The following is a 19,646-nucleotide window of genomic DNA, read 5'->3' as shown; positions in this document are numbered from 1 at the left end:
CGTTTTGTTCGTCGAGAACCCACCCCTGACAAATCTTCGCGCGTAGGGTTCACGAAACCCCACAGTATTTTGTTTCGCGATACAGCACGCGCGTAACACGATCGTTAGTGATGGGATCGAGTTCGATATGTAGGGTAGACCGACGAAAGTAACACTATGACTTCGGAATACGATTTTGTAAGAACCGTGTTACAGTCACATAAAAGCTACTTGCAAGCTAGCGTATCTCACGTTACAAAAATTGGAATATTTTTATTTATTTGTCGATGGTCACGTCTCTAAATCATCTTGCTCTCACTCACCCGGTGATAATCACGTCGGATACGAACGATTCGTCGACGATGTCTGATCGTGAATCGCCGTTGTCTCGAGGTCTCTCATTAACCATCGTGTAAACCCAGATGCGTGGATCGACGCGACGCTTCCTGTTCCGAACAATATCCCTGTCGATCGTCCCAGCGGTAAATGATTCACGTAAGCGATACGTCGCCACGACCCATTAACACTTTACCCACCGAGAGCCTGTTCGTAGACTTTTTAACGCGTTCACTGGGGTGGATTTTCACGCGTACTTCAATCCTGCGACACCACACCCATGTATAATCTCGGTTAAAACCATAGTACTTAAGCAAAACCAGAGTTTTAACGCTCGAAAATTTTCTGGAACAAATTATATTCCTTATTAGTGTCTTAGTTCCACTGGAACACTTTTTCATTTTGCTTGCTACATAATGAGTCACTGGGGTGAAGGAAAATGAGTCAGTACGTTTTATCGAGGCACAAACGCGACGTTATAACGAGGTACTACTGTAAAATATAAAAAATATTCTTTTTAAAGGCAAATATCTATCTTATTTATATGTTAGATCACTAAAAAGGTGGAGATGATTCTATGCGTTTTATCGAGGCACAAACGCCACGTTATAACGAGGTACTACTGTAAAATATAAAAAGTCTTCTTTCCAAAGACAAATTTCTATTTTATTTGCTATATGAGGTCACTAGAGAGTTGGGGATGATTCAGTACGTTTTATCGAGGCACAAACCCGACGTTATAACGAGGTACTACTGTAAAATATAAAAAGTCCTCTTTCTAAAGGCAAATATCTGTCCTATTTGCTATATGTTAAATCACTAGAAAAGTGGAGATGATTTTATGCGTTTTATCGAGGTACAAATGCGACGTTATAACGAGGTACAGCTGTGTCGGCGTGGAAAGGCCTCCTTTTGAGTTCTAATTCGAACGTAACAGTAATTAGGTCGTTAATGGATGCGTCAAGACCGCGTTATCATTGGCGTGGCAGTGATTTCTGGCCGGAATATTTATGGGACAGGCGGTGGAACGGTTTCTGCTCGTAATCAGGCGCGGTTAATGACCTTTCCAGCGCGCAATTGTTCGTAACGAGCGGCTTTCGTCTCATCAGGGTCGGGGGACTTGTTCGTCATTTCAGCCTCGCATATTCGGGTCAACTATTGTTTGTCGCGGTATTAAGCGGCCGCTTACACCCGACGAACAATCTATTTCCGGTGACAGATAGTTTCGTTCGCCGGCAGTGTTCCATCGCGGTTCTTCTAGGAAGCACGAACGATGTCGTATCCTCGACCACTTCGTTTCGGGGAAGTGTGTCACTGGTCGTTCCACTATTGCCCCGTGCCGTTTCTGATGGTGGTGAAAGCAAAAAAATTATACGCTCCCCGGACCGTCTAACGAATTCTCTTTCCACCGTCACGAGACCTTGGTCCCGTAGTTTACTCGACCATTCGATAGTTCTCGCAACAAAAGACGAGAAGCACGATCTGAAATTTTGACTTAAAAATAAATGAATTATAGACACAAGGAGTTTCTTATTAATAGACCCCACCCAATTCCTAGCGATTTACGAGATAATCCGGAAATTGAAAATCGTTCCTTTACGGTCCTTTTTTACGATCCAACGATACCGTACGTTCAGATAATGGATAAATATTTGACAAAATTACTCTTCAAACAAAATTTCCGAATGCTCTCGAAAGTGTACTTATGTGAGTCACTGTAATTTCCTGTCCCGGGGTTTGTTAGAACAGCGATGCAAAAAGTTTTCGGTTTGCTCGAGCGAATTTTAAACTCCCTTCCTCCCATTTGCTCATCTCAAACGCCATCGCAAACACGCATCGAGTTTCGGTAAGAATTTGTTTCGCTCCAAGTTCAACCGTAGACGCCAAAGTTTCGCGGAAGATTTTCGATAAAACGGCCCTGCGACAGTCGAAGCACTTATTGAGCTTGTTTATCGTGTTTACTAGTTAGGGAGCATCTTACAACAATTTTCTATTAATCAACACACGTTCCCCAAAATTGTGATACAGTAGCCCCTCGTTAAATGCTCATAAACTTCCTCGAAAATATAAAAAACGAGCAAGAAAAAATACACGAAGATATTGAACGTCGTTGGTCAATTTTCACTATTTTCTAAATTTAAAAACTACTCTTTAGAAACTCACTTTTTCCCACAATGTGATCAATTTAGTAGTACCTCCCTCGATAACGTTCGCGTCGCGGATCCTTAACAAGGGATCACCATATTCTGGCTACTTCAACCACTCTAAAGGAATTCCATCTCGTTTATGCAATAATAAATAATAGATCGCTGGTCCAGTTTACGAAAAAGTGTGCTCGATTTCGATTTGAACTTATTTGGCCAATCGTTGGCGAATCATCACTATTTCAAATTTGAAATAGCAAAACTACGGTGTACTTTAATTTCTGAACGATTTTACAGTCTACAGAGTAAAGAAACATTTCTTTCTATTTCACTAACTCTCACCGTTTCTCACATTTTCCCACAATGTAATCAATTTAGTAGTACCTCCCTCGATAACGTTCGCGTCGCGGATCCTTCACAAGGGATCACCGTATTCTGGCTATTTCAACCACTCTAAAGGAATTCCATCTCGTTTATGCAATAATAAATAATAGATCGGAGGTCCAGTTTACGAAAAAGTGTGCTCGATTTCGATTTGAACTTATTTGGCTAATCGTTGGCGAATCTTCACCATTTAAATTTAAAATAGTAAAACTACGTGTGTACTTTAATTTCTGAACGATTTTACAGTCTACAGAGTAAAGAAACATTTCTTTTTATTTCACTTACTCTCACCATTTCCCTCGATAACGTTCGCGTCGCGGATCCTTAACGAGGGATCACCGTATTCCTACTTCAGCCACCGCTAAAATTCCGTCTCGTTTATGCAATAGTGAATAATAGATCGGGGGTTCAGCTTGCGAAAAAGCGTGCTCGATTTCGATTTATTTGCGAATGCACGCCGAATCCCCAAGTCAGCTGACGCTGCGCGAAGGAGGACGACGCTGTACGGAGCCCACCAAGTACCCGAGGCTCGAAAATCGTAAGGCATTGAAGAAGCTTGAATAAAGTTCCCCGGCGAAGGCGAACGCTTCCAAAAGGATAAACGGTGCAGCTCATCTGGATTACCGTTTCCCGTCCCGGGGCTCGAGGCTGCTTAACCGTTGAACGTCGCGAGGTACCGCAAGCCCCACTGACTCACAGAACTACTTTCCCTTCTTTCTCGACGCGGTATATACCTACGCTGCCTCCGCCGTGAACAGAGAGCCCCGTTATCCCAGCCAGCTCGTCGAGAGTGAAACGTTTGTATACCGAACCACGCTGCCTTCCCACGGAACAACGCCACTGTTCAACCCACGTTAGAAAAAAATACCACTTCGCGTATAACCTTCTCCGTTTCATCCCCATTGTCTCTATTCCCGATTTCGACCACGCCATTTTCGGGGGAAATAATTCTTTCTTGGTTTAGACTGAGTTTTTTCAACGTTTCTCGAATGTGTCTTTGACTGTTCATCCCCTATATATGGAATACATATTTGTATTAAATTTAAATAAATATATAAAAATTAAAAATATTAGAAATATAAAAATTTAAGCTTCTAACTTAAAAATTAACGAATATAAATAATCATTAATATTTCTCATTTAAAAAATTCATTTATCTTAATATTTTCAATATTATACTTTATTTTAAGCTATTTAAATTATATGGAATACATATTTGTATTAAATTTAAATAAACATATAAAAATTAAAAATATATAGAAATATAAAAATTTAAGCTTCTAACTTAAAAATTAATGAATAAAGTAATCATTAATATTTCTCATTTAAAAAATTCATTTATCTTAATATTTTCAATATTAGACTTTATTTTAAGCTATTTAAATTATATGGAATACATATTTGTATTAAATTTAAATAAACATATAAAAATTAAAAATATTAGAAACATAAAAATTTAAGCTTCTAACTTAAAAATTAACGAATATAAATAATCATTAATATTTCTTATTTAAAAAATTCATTTATCTTAATATTTTCAAAATTATACTTTATTTTAAGCTATTTAAATTATATTAATTATATAATTTATATGTGTATATATATAGTATTTAAATATAATTTATAATATTCAACCAAATGATAATATAATATTGAAAATATTAAGATAAATGAATTTTTTAATTGGGATATTAATAGTATAGTTACGACAGTAGTAACCAGGTTGACAGGTTGAAATTAAATTTGTATTGACACATGGACCATCAAAGTTTAGATGAAGCTTGAATTTTTTTGCTTTTGTGGAATATAATTATTTTAATTGAAATAGAATTGTTCGAGTTGTTTCAACTTTTTTCTAAGTTTCTCGAATGTGTCTTCGACTGTTCATCCCCTATATATGGAATACATATTTGATTATTAAAAGCTCCTGTATTTTGTTCAATAACTGGGATATTAATAATATAGTCACGACAGTACTAACCAGGTTGACAGGTTGAAATTAAACATTTATTTGTATTGACACATGGACCATCAAAGTTCAGATGAAGCTTGAGTTTTTATGCTTTTGTGGAATATAATTATTTTAATTGAAATGGAATTGTTCGAGTTGTTTCAACTTTTCTCAAAGTTCCTTGAATGTGTCTTCGACTGTTCATTCCCTACATATGGAATACATATTATTAAAAGCTCATGTCGAAGCTCCTGTATTTTGTTGAATAACTGGGATATTAATAATATAGTTGCAACAGTAGTAAGCAGGTTGACAGGGTACAGGTAGGAAAACTAATCTTTGAAATTAAACATCTATTTGTATCGACACATGGACCATCAAAGTTCAGATGAAACATGAGTGTTTTTGCTTTTGTGAAGTATACGAAGTTGAAACTCTATATTATTCGAGGCACGAAACCGGAGTGTCTCTACTCAGAATTTTGTAGCGCGGTAAATAGAGCGTCAACATTTGTTGCACTGCCAACAAGCTAGCAAAGGACTCCCCGTAAAAAGGCCCAGCCACTTGTTCTTCAACAGCTGCATCGCTCACTATGTCAAGGATAAATTGCTGCTTAAACAATGCACCATTATTGAAACTCTGGCCCTATTGTTTTTCGTGCAAGGTGTCCAGCGGTGTGAAGCACCAGCTGGACATTCCACGCATGAAATTATGTCTAATCTCGAATCTATTCTGTAAATTTTATCAGCATCTCTGCGATGATTTCTCGATTTTAAAAACTTCTTCAAAAATTTCTATGTTTCGCAGAGCTTAAAATAGTAAATCTCAATGCAAAGCAAGGGAACATTTGATTTGTACCTTAATCTATATATCTATATATCTATATTTATTATTATTATATAAAATGAAAGGCCAGACTCACTGACTCATCAACGCCCTTGGACATAAAAAGCTGAAGTTTTGCACAGAGATTTCTTTCATGATGTATACAAGAAATAAGAAAGGATATTCTGAAATTCAACCCCTAAGGGGGTGGAAAGGGGTTGCAACGTTTGTACGAGGAATACTTTATTTATGGTCCGATTTGCTTCAAACTTGGTCTTAATGCTCTTTGATACAATTAACCTAACACCTATTTCGGCATTTTAAAAAATTCAACCTCTGAAGGCGTGAAAAGGGGTTGCAACGTTTGTATGGGACATATTTTGTTCGTGGTCGAATTTACCTCATTGGTACACTTGTTTCGCATTAAAGTTGCCTCATTTCCGTAAATGGATCTAGAAACTTCAAATTTAACAAGTACGTAATTATTATCTCATCACTAAACCGTTGCAATGATGTAAATACGCCTAAATATCGGTATGGGTGTCGTTATGAAGGTTAATTACGAAAATGGTATCAATTTTGAAATGTAAGATGGCGACATGACACCAAATTAAAACTCTATAGAGGTGAGTAGGGGCTTGAAAGGTTTAATGGAGAAACAATATCTATTTCCTGGGGAACTAAACTAAGTTTATGTATAAAATAAGTAAACAAAGAGTTGACGAAAGAGCAAAGATTGATATGCTTTCTAAGATTTGGTCCTCGGGGATCGGTCAACGGACACGAGCGGTTTTTCGTTCCTTATGTAACGCGTGCACTCGTGAAACAGTTACGCAATGTCGGACGTGCAAAAGGATCATTATAACCCCGGCTGTATGGCAGGAAAATGAAACTGTCGCGCTCCGCGAGGAGAAACTTGCAAACCGATCGCTACCTGTACGCCCGTTACACGTTCTCGTAATCTTTCCTTCCTGTCTCCAAACTTAAACTCTAGCGTAGACGTTTCGCAATGGCTATTTAAAGACCACCGTAACAATGTGGCACCGCGAGTTTTCGAACCGATAGAATTCGCGGGCTATCGGAACTCGGTCGTCGCGTTTAAATTCGTTCGACGTGTGTCACGAAGCTTCTGCCATGTACAGGCGGAATAAAAAAAGAACGAACCGGTCTACGATCCAAATATATCAAAGTCCACCCATATTTAACGAAAACTTAATTTATTTTTATTTATAAATTGTGTAAAGTAATAAAAGGGGAGCTTCAAATATCTAACCACGAAATTTATGCGCCATTTTGGTCTCTGTCTTTTTTTATATCTCGAGATTACTTTGTTAGAAAATCATGGACTTTGAAAGGTGGCTTCTATACATATATTTGGAGCATCGATTTCTGTAAAATGAAAAGAAATAGCAAGCATAAGTTATTAATCAAGATTAATCAAGATTAACAACTTATGGTTAGGTGAAATTTTGGAGCATCAATGCTATTAAATTTTTAAACAGAAAAAGTACGTAATAAATACCATCAATGATTTTCAATCTTTGAATTTAAGTAGTTTTAAATTTATATTCTTGCAAGTAAAAAAATACATAAAATAAAAATGACTATACATATAATTTTAATTTTAAAATTAATTTTTTTTCTTGTAAAACTATTTCTATAATAATTTTATTGTAAACTTCTTTATCTTTAATAAAATTATTTATACGAATTTTAAATTGATTTTCATTTAATAATTTAATATTTGTATACCTACATGTGGGTAAGTAAGTAAGTTTTGGAGTATCGATGCTATTAAATTTTTAAACAGAAAAATCTCCAAAAAAATACATAACAAGAACCAAACAGTGATTTTTAATCTTCGAATTTGAATAGTTTAAAAATTTATATTCATTATAATTAAATAATATTTATATTTATTATAATTAAATAAAATACAAATGACTACACATTTGCACATACAGAGGGTAAATAAAATTTTCCTAAAAACTTTTCTGCCCATAAAAAATAGAAAATTTTTCCAATGCATTTTCCAGGCAACGTTAACAATTAAAACGGCGAATTCGGTTGACACGACCGTTCGTAATTTACAGTGATCCGTGAACAAAAACGTGGGAAAGCTCTTATATAACACGCCTTAATGAAACTAGAAACCGAGTTAGTCGCGAAATGACTCGTCGCGCTCGAACAAAATCGGCTCCTCGCGAAAATGCTCGCGGTTTAACGCGCAATCGGCGATTTACGCTACGACGTATCGCGCCACGAGGAACAAACAATTGCGTCTGGGGGCGACCTATGGCGAGTCTGCATCCACCAAGATTCATCGACCGAGATTGCAGAAATCGATACTATCTTTTGTTACGCCGCCATTGTTTTTCCGATTCGCAGGGTCTGATGTTCTTTTCGATGCGAATTAAACGAGCACACGCAAGACCTTTAAAATGTAGAACGTTATTTTTTACGTAACCCTACTGTCTGAGAACATCGACGAGCCACAAGTTCCGTCTCGATCGCAACGATAAATACAAATGGCGTCGAACTTGTTTCGAATTTCGTATAATACGATCTGGGTACTTGGGTCTCGATAATAGTTACGATGTTACCTTTAGAAGGTAAATTTAGTATGCATAGTTTTAATAACGAGTGTTTGAATACGTTTGAGTACGTTTGAACACGTTTGAACACGTTTGAGTACGTTTGAATACGTTCGTCTTGATCATCTGCTGTTCGAATAAGATCGAAGCAACAGCGTTTCACATCTCGTATATACGATCTCTATACTTGTGTGTTATAGTAGTTACAATATTACTTTTAGTAGTTAAGTTTAACATACATATTTTTGTTTGTGTTTGAACACGTTTGAGTACGTTTTCAGTTATTCGAATAAGATCGAAGCAAGAGGAATGCAACGCCATTTTTACCAGTTCTGAGTAGCCCCAAAAAAAGTGTTAATAAAAATAAAAGCATTGTCAAATGCCCACAAACATGACATCAGTTTCGATCAGTCGAAAGGTACACATTCCCACACAATACTGGGCATTGAACCCATAAAATTATTATTTCCATTTTCGACGAATCTTTTCATTGCTTTTTGCTATAAACTATACACACCAAACAACACAATTTACTAATAAATTACAACTTTCAATCAAACATAGAGAAACTATGAAAGTACATCAAAGAGCTCATCACCGATAACTCAAGTCCAAATTTTGCAATAACTCGCCCAATTATTACCGAATTTATATGAATCTTGAACCAAACGATGTAAATTTATTTTTTACATGTATTGAACGTTATGATTACAAAATGGAGTCGCATTCCTCCGCGCTGGAAGGTCTTCCCAGCGCAACCGCCAGCGTTGTCCTTGCTCCCCTTCGGAGGTTCAAAGACCCCGAACCCCCGGCGAGGAAAAATCGCTTTTAATTAAGACAATTATTCGTCTCGTTGTACACGATGGCCGGGCATCGGGATTCATCGTTTCGTCCCGTTTCCTGGTCGCTGGTTCCCGGTACACGTAGCCCATTACTCCTCGCCGCCGTGACTCGTTGCCAATCGTCGATACCGAATCAATTCGACTCACGGTGTGCACGACCCGCTCTCGCTCGTTTGTCCGTACACGTGTAAATCGTTAAGCCCCCGGTAATGGATCATCGCGGATCACGTAGATCCTTGTCGCGACTCGCCGTGGGAAACTGAGCATCGTCGATCGTAGAAACGCGAGATAAGCCCGATACCGGGCTGCCCCGTTGAGCCTCCTTAGATATCGGAATCGCGGATGTCATCGACTCCGCAAATCGAGGATAACCGTTCGACGCGTTCCTATACATATTTGTGAAATAAATAGACCAGACCAACGCATGGGTCAGGGAATTGCCTCCCAGGTGGGAGGGAAAAGTTCATGATTCGATACGAAGATTGTAACATGGAAAATCGGGGAACCTGTTTTTGTAAACTGCGTTGATTTTTTGCTAATTATTTATTCAATTCCATTCAAATCCTTGAAATGAAAAATACGAATTAAATTCAATTTTGTTTAGATTTATTTCCCTTGATATTTACTCTTGACTATTTTCTTAGCTCCTCCTGGCATGGAAAATGGGGAACCTGTTTTTGTGAACGTTCTGTGTTGATTTCTTGCTAATTATTTATTTAATTCCAATCAAATCCTTGAAATGAAAAATACGAATTAAATTCAATTTTGTTTAGATTTATTTTTCTTGATATTTACTCTTGACTATTTTCTTAGCTCCTACTGGCATGGAAAATGGGGAACCTGTTTTTGTAAACGTTCTGTGTTGGATTTTTGCTAATTATTTGTTTAATTCCATTCAAATCCTTGAAATGAAAAATTCGAATTAAATTCAATTTTGTTTAGATTTATTTCCCTTGATATTTACTCTTGACTATTTTCTTAGCTCCTCCTGGCATGGAAAATGGGGAACCTGTTTTTGTGAACGTTCTGTGTTGATTTCTTGCTAATTATTTATTTAATTCCAATCAAATCCTTGAAATGAAAAATACGAATTAAATTCAATTTTGTTTAGATTTATTTTTCTTGATATTTACTCTTGACTATTTTCTTAGCTCCTCCTGGCATGGAAAATGGGGAACCTGTTTTTGTAAACGTTCTGTGTTGGATTTTTGCTAATTATTTGTTTAATTCCATTCAAATCCTTGAAATGAAAAATACGAATTAAATTCAATTTTGTTTAGATTTATTTTTCTTGATATTTACTCTTGACTATTTTCTTAGCTCCTCCTGGCATGGAAAATGGGGAACCTGTTTTTGTAAACGTTCTGTGTTGGATTTTTGCTAATTATTTGTTTAATTCCATTCAAATCCTTGAAATGAAAAATTCGAATTAAATTCAATTTTGTTTAGATTTATTTCCCTTGATATTTACTCTTGACTATTTTCTTAGCTCCTCCTGGCATGGAAAATGGGGAACCTGTTTTTGTAAACGTTCTGTGTTGGATTTTTGCTAATTATTTGTTTAATTCCATTCAAATCCTTGAAATGAAAAATTCGAATTAAATTCAATTTTGTTTAGATTTATTTCCCTTGATATTTACTCTTGACTATTTTCTTAGCTCCTCCTGGCATGGAAAATGGGGAACCTGTTTTTGTGAACGTTCTGTGTTGATTTCTTGCTAATTATTTATTTAATTCCATTCAAATCCTTGAAATGAAAAATACGAATTAAATTCAATTTTGTTTAGATTTATTTCCCTTGATATTTACTCTTGACTATTTTCTTAGCTCCTCCTGGCATGGAAAATGGGGAACCTGTTTTTGTAAACGTTCTGTGTTGGATTTTTGCTAATTATTTGTTTAATTCCATTCAAATCCTTGAAATGAAAAATACGAATTAAATTCAATTTTGTTTAGATTTATTTTTCTTCATATTTAATCTTGACTATTTTCTTAGCTCCTCCCGGCATGGAAAATGAGGAACCTGTTTTTGTAAACTGCGTTAATTTTTTGCTAATTATTTATTCAATTCCATTCAAATCCTTGAAATGAAAAATACGAATTAAATTCAATTTTGTTTAGAATTATTTTTCTTGATATTTAATCTTGACTATTTTTTTAGCTCCTCAAAATCGAAGTGTTAACTCGTTAAATGTGATAAAATATGAACCAGATATAAAGCATTCAGCATCCAATATACAGAAAAAATTCCATTAATAAATAATCATTCTGCAAAACTAGATTTTTGCAAACGTAAAAAGGTTCCCAATTCGCCATAGAATATTCTTTCACAGCCTCGTTAAAATTCAATATCTAGATTTATTTCATCCAACATCTAACCTAGAGAATTGATTTTCTCAGCTCCTCAGTGAAAAGTGTGACAAAAATTCCATTAATAAATAATCGTACTGCAAAGCTTGATTTTTGCAAATTTAAAAAGGTTCCCAATTTGCCATAGAATATTCTTTCACAGCCTCGTTAAAATTCAATATCTAGATTTATTTCATCCAACATCTAACCTAGAGAATTGATTTTCTCAGCTCCTCAGTGAAAAGTGTGACAAAAATTCCATCGAATAGTCGTGCAACGAGACTGGATCCTCGCAGACGTGAAAAGGTTTGCGTCGACAGCGAGTGGAGTGATCGTTAGGCGAATAAGCGTACGCGGGTACGAAGGTGCACCGAGCAGTTTCACTGCCAGCCAGCAATAGCGTGGGTCGAACGTCGTTGCCATTGTACGTTGCGCAGAGAAACGGCCCGCTCGGGTTAGCCTAGACGCGTTTAGACCTAGCCTAGGAGAGTACGTGGACCGTATCGGAGCAAGAGAGATCGCGTTCCTCCGATACGGCTGCCAGTGGAGACCGACGCGTCCCAGTTAACAGCTTTCGAGGAAGCCCGCGCACGAACTTGCTCACTTAAAGGGGTATTCTCGTACGGGCAATCATATTTTCCCGACGATCTTCCGCAATTATCACGCACGATACTTAAAAAAAAACACTACCTTCGTCAAAGCGTAAACAAACGATCGGAAATTCAGTTTTAAGTTCAGCTCTAACACTGGCCCTCAAAGTGTAAACAAACGATTGTTATCGACGGAGAAATTCATTTTTCACTGATTTTACAAAATTGGGATACAGAGGTTAATATCATTGCATTGATAGAATTCAAGATGAATTGCTGGAAAATAATATTTACGAGTTTCGAAAGTATGGAGTTTAAAATTGACACGATTCAACATGGCGGCCAAAATGTAAAGCTCCAGGTATCTAAAAAATTCACAAAACTAATAATAATGTTGTAGAACGGGTCTCAGATCGATTAAATTTTCGTTTACATCGAGGAAAAAACAGAAAAAATTTGAATTTCGCGGGTTTTACATTTCCGATAAAATTCACCATAAATTGCTAACAAATAGCACTTACGAGTTCACAAAGTATGTCTTATATATCTCAGAAATCCACAAAGCTAATAATAGCAAGAAGAAGAAGAGACCTCAAATCTATTAATTGTTAGTCTCCATCAAGATAAAGAAAACCGCCCAACGCGGTGAATTTGAATTTCGCCCTTTTTATATTTCCCATAAAAACTAACCTAACTACAGTAGGAACCTCAAATCGATGACATTTTCGTCCACGTTAGGAAAAAAAGGCCTGACCAGCATCGTGAATTTGAATTTCGCGCGTTTTATATTTCCCATAAAAACTGACCTGACAACAGAAGGAACCTCAAATCGACGAAATTTTCGACCCCGTCAAAAAAGACCAGCACCGTGAATTTGAATTTCGCGCGTTTGGACACGCTTTCCTCGGGCGCAAGAAGCGCGTATCGAAAGATGGCGTCGTTCGGGGCACCGCGCAGGCTGCGCCGAACCCCGTCACGTTCCATTTAGGCGCGCTGCAGAAGCGGCCGGGCTCTCCGAGAACCGTAGAAAGTGTTCCTTTGCTTATTATCGCGATAGCCCCAGCCACTTCCTCGTCGGCCTGACCTTTCCCTCCGCTTCTCCCGTTCCCGAGACGCGAAAGGGAAGCCCGGCAGGCGCGATTGCATCTGCGATCGTTAAGCCCCGGCTCCTTAGCCTGGCACAATTCTCCGTTACTCTATCGCCCGGTGAGCTCGGAATCGATGCACGCTGGTCGTCGACGCGGCGCTCCAGACTCCGGGGCACCGACGATTCGAGAAAGTTGGGTCAATCTGTGCGCCGAGGATCGTCCTTCAGCTCTGTTTGTCCGCGGGCGAACGTGTGCGCGGTACACGGATGCGGGTTAACGGTACGGCTTCTCGCTTTTTCCTAGCCGCGCGCGACCGTAACACGGTTAAGGGTACCAATATTGCGAACAGCAATTAAACTTGCCGCTACGTCGCGTTGCAAAGTCGATATCGTTGTTACCGGGTCCCGCTGCTAAGAGGTTTTTGATCGGTCGCGATAACTGCGAACCTAACTCGATGTGCAATTATACGTCTTGCATTCGGAGGAACAGACTTTAACGATCCTCCACAGGGGATGACGGAACACTATGCACGCGGAACCAAAAGGAAATATACACGTTGCAATTTAATAAAACGAAACGTCCAATTGGTCACTTAACTATTGAGTATCCTTTGAATCATCTATATAAAAAAATACAGAAGTGACCCACGTCATGGGTAGCTAACGGAATCTTTTATAGAATAATAAAATTTACCTCCGTGTTGTATTACTTCAAAATAGAATATACTCGACTCGAATTTGATAAATTTTAACAAAATTTTCCATTTGTTACTCGCGACTAAAGTGGAGAGACACGCGGCGGGAACGAGTTGGGATTCAAACGGCGCGAAACGACGAGGTTGAACGACCTCTTTAAAACGGTGGTTCGGAGCGGTTGAACGACCTCGGGACGGCCGCGGCTTTATTTTTTAAACAATGGGGAAAGTCTTGCGAAAGCAACGGCGCCGGCTGTGACGCCTTGGCTCACGTGCGAACGCCGGGAGTCAAAGGGGGCAGAGAGTCCGGCGGGCCCCGTTCGTCGCGGAGGGAATCCTTTCGTTTTCGCTTAGACGGGTCGCTTTCAAGTTACGTACCCCCTCTCCCCTCTCACTTCATCGCCAGTTACACCGAATATTTAAGCCTTTCACCGCGGTCACCGCGAAACTTAGCCTTAATGGCCGCCACACGGTCGCCTCGTTACGAAACGAGTCCTCGAATGTTTCGTACGGCGGAATTTGGCCGAGGGAAGGTCAAGGGCCAGAGCCGTCAGCTTTCACCAGAAAACTCGATCGAGCGGATTCTGCGGACCGGGTCACACGGACAAATTTCTAATTGAACCGACGAAACTTCTTTTTGGACGTTTTCACAATTAACTAGGCAATCATACAATTATTTCTATCCCCTATGTCTATGGAAGAGATTTATCCAGACTATCATGTTCGAGGTTAAATATACACCTATTCAGTTTATTCAGAAATCTAATTTCTATCTACTTAATAACTATTATTGTATATACTATTATACAGGGTGTTCGGCCACCTCTAGCAAAAATTTTAATGAGCGATAGTAGAGGCCAAAATAAGACGAAAATCAAGAATACCAATTTGTCGATTGAGGCTTCGTTAAAAAGTTATTAACGTTTAAAGTGCCGCTCTTACTGAATTTTTTTCTCGAAAATGCGCAAGATTTCGGAGGTATGTGTACTCACCAAAAATGATTGTAGTTGACCCCCGCAACCGAAAATAATTTTTCCAGAACGATTTGAAATTTTTGAATTTAATTGTTAATAACTTTTTAACGAAGCTTCCATCAACAAATTAGTATTCTTGATTTTCGTCTTATTTTGGCCTCTACTATCGCTCATTAAAATTTTTGCTAGAGGTGGCCGAACACCCTGTATAATACAATCGATAGAGGGAATTTCTTTTTAAATTAGAGTAGATCTAAATTTATCGACACTATTACCTTCGAGGTTTAAACTGTTTACCAAATTTATTATTATTTTATTCAAAAAATTAAATTTTACCTACATAATTATTATTATTATTACATAATTGATAGAGGGAAATTGTTTTTAAATTAGAGTAGGTCTAAATTTATCGACACTATTACCTTCTCAACCTTTAAACTGTTTACCAAATTTATTATTATTTCATTCAAAAAATTAAATTTTACCTACATAAGTATTATTATTATTACACAATCGATAGAGGGAATTTTTTTTCAGACTAGAGTGGGTCTAGAATTCAATTTCAGCTCGATATTTAATTCAAGGAACGCTGTTAAAATAAGAATAAATAAAAAAAAAATCGAAAACTACACCACGAGAGTGTAAAATAATTTTTAAATCGCACGAAGGAAAAGTTTGATAATTTATCTGTTTCGATAAAAATGAATCGACGTTGCATCAAAATCTTAAAATTCATAGTGCAGAAAACATTTACGTAACGCCGGGGATTATGTGTTTTTCGATCATGCCACGTTGAGCAACTTTTACCTCGCATAAAAGTTAGGGTTACGTGAACGAAGAAATTCTTCGATGTTAGCGATGTTTGTTCGAGCTTCTAACCGCCTCTATTTTTACACTTTGCGAACTTTCTATTTGGTTGAATTTTTATAATTGCAATTCTGGCTTCCACGTAAAATGTTTATTTGCAATCGACGAAGAATTTATGATGCGACTTGAGATTGGACCCTAGGAAGATATCACCAGGATATTATTTCTATTTTGTACACAGTACTATATTATTATTCCAGAGTCCTTTCCATGCCTACTTCCTGGGCGACCAGCAGAGACAAAAACAGTCGTAATCGTTTTCTAAACACACTGCTTATCCGCTCGACGAACGCCCAAACATCACGCACGCCCAACTACGTGAGAAAGCGCATAGAACGTTTATCTGACATAAGTAGTACTAGGCTCTGGTTATCGCTTTCAAAGTGAAAATACGCATTCTTGCGACTTTAGGCCATACACCAAGTTTGAGCAATCGTAACCATGAATCTGGAACCTTAAAAAAGAAGAGATGGGGGCTAATAAAAATGGGAAAAATAGAAACTAAACACGCCCTAATAAATTTGTCATTTTCTCGAAATCTTCTAATTTAAGATCGAAGGAAATTGTATCCGACACGGTTAACCCTTCGAGTTGGAAAATCACGTCCCCCGGATGTACTTTGCATGAGTCAAAGATGTTAGGCACGTCTCCAGCACGTGGGCAGTCTGTTACAATTAGGTTGCACGATTAATCGATACGCGTGCATTGTCAATTACAGATCTTGTTTGATCCAGTGAACTCCCACTCGAGTAAACTACATGACCACTGCTGCTTTGTACCGTTTCGATTGCAAAGATTAGGAAACAATTCTCTTGGAAGGTAAATCACTCACATACATTATACAAAGGTTGTAACAACATTAAACTGCATTTTATATTTCAACTTTATATCTTGAATATTACACGATGGTAAAAAAAATTTAAACACCCCAAAAAGACGTTCTTTTCAACGTCCTCGTACGTTGGTATTTAGGGGTTGAAAATAGCTAAGAAGTAAGCTATTAAATAAATTAGTTACATCATAAACAAATGTCAGAAAAATGCACTCATGTAGGTATCAATTGTATTCCTGAAGAATTAAATGCTAATTAATTTAATTTTATACCCGGTGATTAAATGTTATCGCGAGTGTTTTTAAAGTAGCACACGTTGGTGGTTCAATGGGTGAAAAAGAAGGTATCGGAGCAATCTGAATGGACCACGAAGGAATTCCGTGGGAATTTTTACTCTCGATATACAATTCCAATTCGATTTTGCATTTTAATAAGGTCATGTCCTGTCTTAGTCAGGCTAACCGCCCCCCTTCATTCACACTTATTGTCTCCGGGTCTCTGAATGAGAGTGGGCTGCACCGTGAATCCATGAGAAACGATTATTTCCACATTCGTGTTCGCACGATATCGCGACGGTTATACGTGTGCGAGCGGACCGGAGACGCGTGTAAGTACAACCGCGAGCGCGTCGATTCCTACGTGCGAACTACGTTCGAGGGATCGATTGCGTAAATGTAGGAAGCGCCGATGCATTCACCTTTTGCGCGTGCAGCCTTGCTCGAACAGCGGTTCTCACTGTATTCGACCGGTATTCCGCGGAAAAACTCGCGCTCCAACCGAAACTGGGTCTATTCAAACATTTTGCAGCCATTCAAACCCTACTAACGATCTGTAACCATTCGATTTTGTAGGTACTCGAGTGGTACGAGTGGACTTTTAATGAGTTGTGTGTATAGCGGTATTCGAATGTTACTATTCAAATAATTCGGGATTTAGATACCTCTGTTTGCATATTAGAGAACGTGAATGTATCACTATTCGAGTACTTGAGTATTTGACCATCGTTGTTCTAATAAAGGGGTATTCGAATATCAGTATATATTACTACTTAAATAATTGGGGATTTAGATACCACTGTTTGAATATTAGAAAACGTGAATATCACTATTCGAGTACTTGAGTATTCGACCATCGTTGTGCTAATAAAGTGGTATTCGAATACCACTACATATTACTACTTAAATAATTCGGGATTTAGATACCACTGTTTGAATATTAGAGAACGTGAATATCACTATTCGAGTACTTGAGTATTCGACCATCGTTGTTCTAATAAAGGGGTATTCGAATACCAGTATATATTACTACTTAAATAATTCGGGATTTAGATACCACTGTTTGAATATTAGAGAACGTGAATATCACTATTCGAGTATTTGAGTATTTGACCATCGTTGCTCGAATAAATCGGTATTTGAATACCACTACATATTACTACTTAAATAATTCAGTATCACTACTTGAAAATTTCAGTACTCTGGTATTTCTACTTAAATAATGTAGCACTCAAATATCACTGCTTCTTTTTTATCATTTGAGTACTCGATTATTACTGCTCGAATATTTGAGTGTTCGAATACCATCAATTAAAAATTTGAGTACTCTGATATCGCCACTTGAATAATTTAACATTCAACTATCATTATTTGAATTCTTAAGTACCCAAATTTTACTGCTCGAATATTTCAGTATTCGAGCACCATTACCTGAATATTTGAGAAGCGAAAAGTCGCCATTTGAATATTTGATTATTCCAATACCAATTCATGAGTACTTGAGAATTCCAATATTTTTCAGTATTTCAAAATTGACAAATTAAGCGCAAGCATGAATGACATTTTCGACGGTGTACGATTGCTGCAGAAATCGATACATCTCCACAAAATCGGTATCGAAATTTTTTTTAATGGTTTCGCGGCTTCCTCAAATGTTACCATACTGGAACACCGATACACGGGACCGGATCGCTACGACTGGTTTCGCGACGAAACTCGAAACGAACGGCGAGAAATGTTAGAACACGACACGACGCGGAAACGATCGAAATCGATTTTCGTAATCGCGACGCGATATCGTATGGTATTAATTCGTGAACCTGTTGGAGTAATCGCGGTCTCGATCGGCCGCGTTTTGACTTCAAAACGGACGGATAGAGTTACCCGTCGAGCGGTGTCCCTTTCGATGGAACACTATACAAAACTTGAGCGTGATCTCCAAACGAAAGAGTGAAATAATCTTTTTAGGAAGAAATTCGATTGAAAATTAATTCGAAACTCTGCTCCGGGATCGCTAACTTTCTCCTCGCTTCGTTGTCGACGATCTATCGCTGCGAAGATAATAGTCGCCCACTATTTATGAGTCAACGTCGATGCTTCGAAGCTACGTCATCGCTGATGACACGTTTACGTTTATGTTCGGGCGAAAGTAATCGTAAAGACACTGTTTTACCGATATATGGGTCCATTTTGACCCGTGCAAACTGTTATTTCAGGGTCGAATCTCGTTAAAAAAAAAGTGAGCTTATAAAATGAATTAAAAATTCAATCAAAGTAATAAAATTTTATTGGAAAAAAACAATGCAACTTTCTAGGGTTAAATAATAAAATTTGGACTGTAAAATTACACGTAATTGATTTAACATGAATCAGATTTAACAGACAGTGGGGGTAGAATTTCGTTGCTTGAAAGCGGGGTAAAAATTGCAGCAAGTAACGGGGTATTATTGCACATCGATAATTGGCGAATTAAAGAGCTTACGTAAAGCCAGGCGACTAAATTTCTAGCGAGCCAACCTTTCTCCAAGCATAACACCCTGTTACATCATCGGTTTCTAACGTTTTCTGGCCATTTTTTTCGTTCACGAACGACGCGTGGGCGTAGATTGGCATAAGAGGCTGATCGCGAGTGAAACTGATAAGACGTCACCGACTGGAAAGCTGCACAGAGGAGAAAGGAGGCGAACGTTATGGACTTTGCTATTAGCATAATCGAATGATAATGAGGATAAAATTTGATACACCTCGAACACGAACACGAACGCGTTACTTCCGTCAGTTTATCGCGGAGAGGCGAAACAGGTGGCGCGAGGATTTGTCGGTCAGGAAATCGAAAGTCGGGAGTGCAAGGATCGCAATTTTTTAAAGGAACAATCTACACCAGTGAAATTCGTCGGTCATTCAAGTCCTTTCACGGACTCG

The sequence above is a fragment of the Colletes gigas genome, unplaced genomic scaffold (genome assembly GCF_013123115.1).
Source record: "Colletes gigas isolate AHSC1104 unplaced genomic scaffold, ASM1312311v1 Colletes_gigas_Sc00011, whole genome shotgun sequence".
Taxonomy (NCBI): Eukaryota; Metazoa; Arthropoda; class Insecta; order Hymenoptera; family Colletidae; genus Colletes; species Colletes gigas.
Note: the sequence above shows the minus strand (reverse complement) of the source record.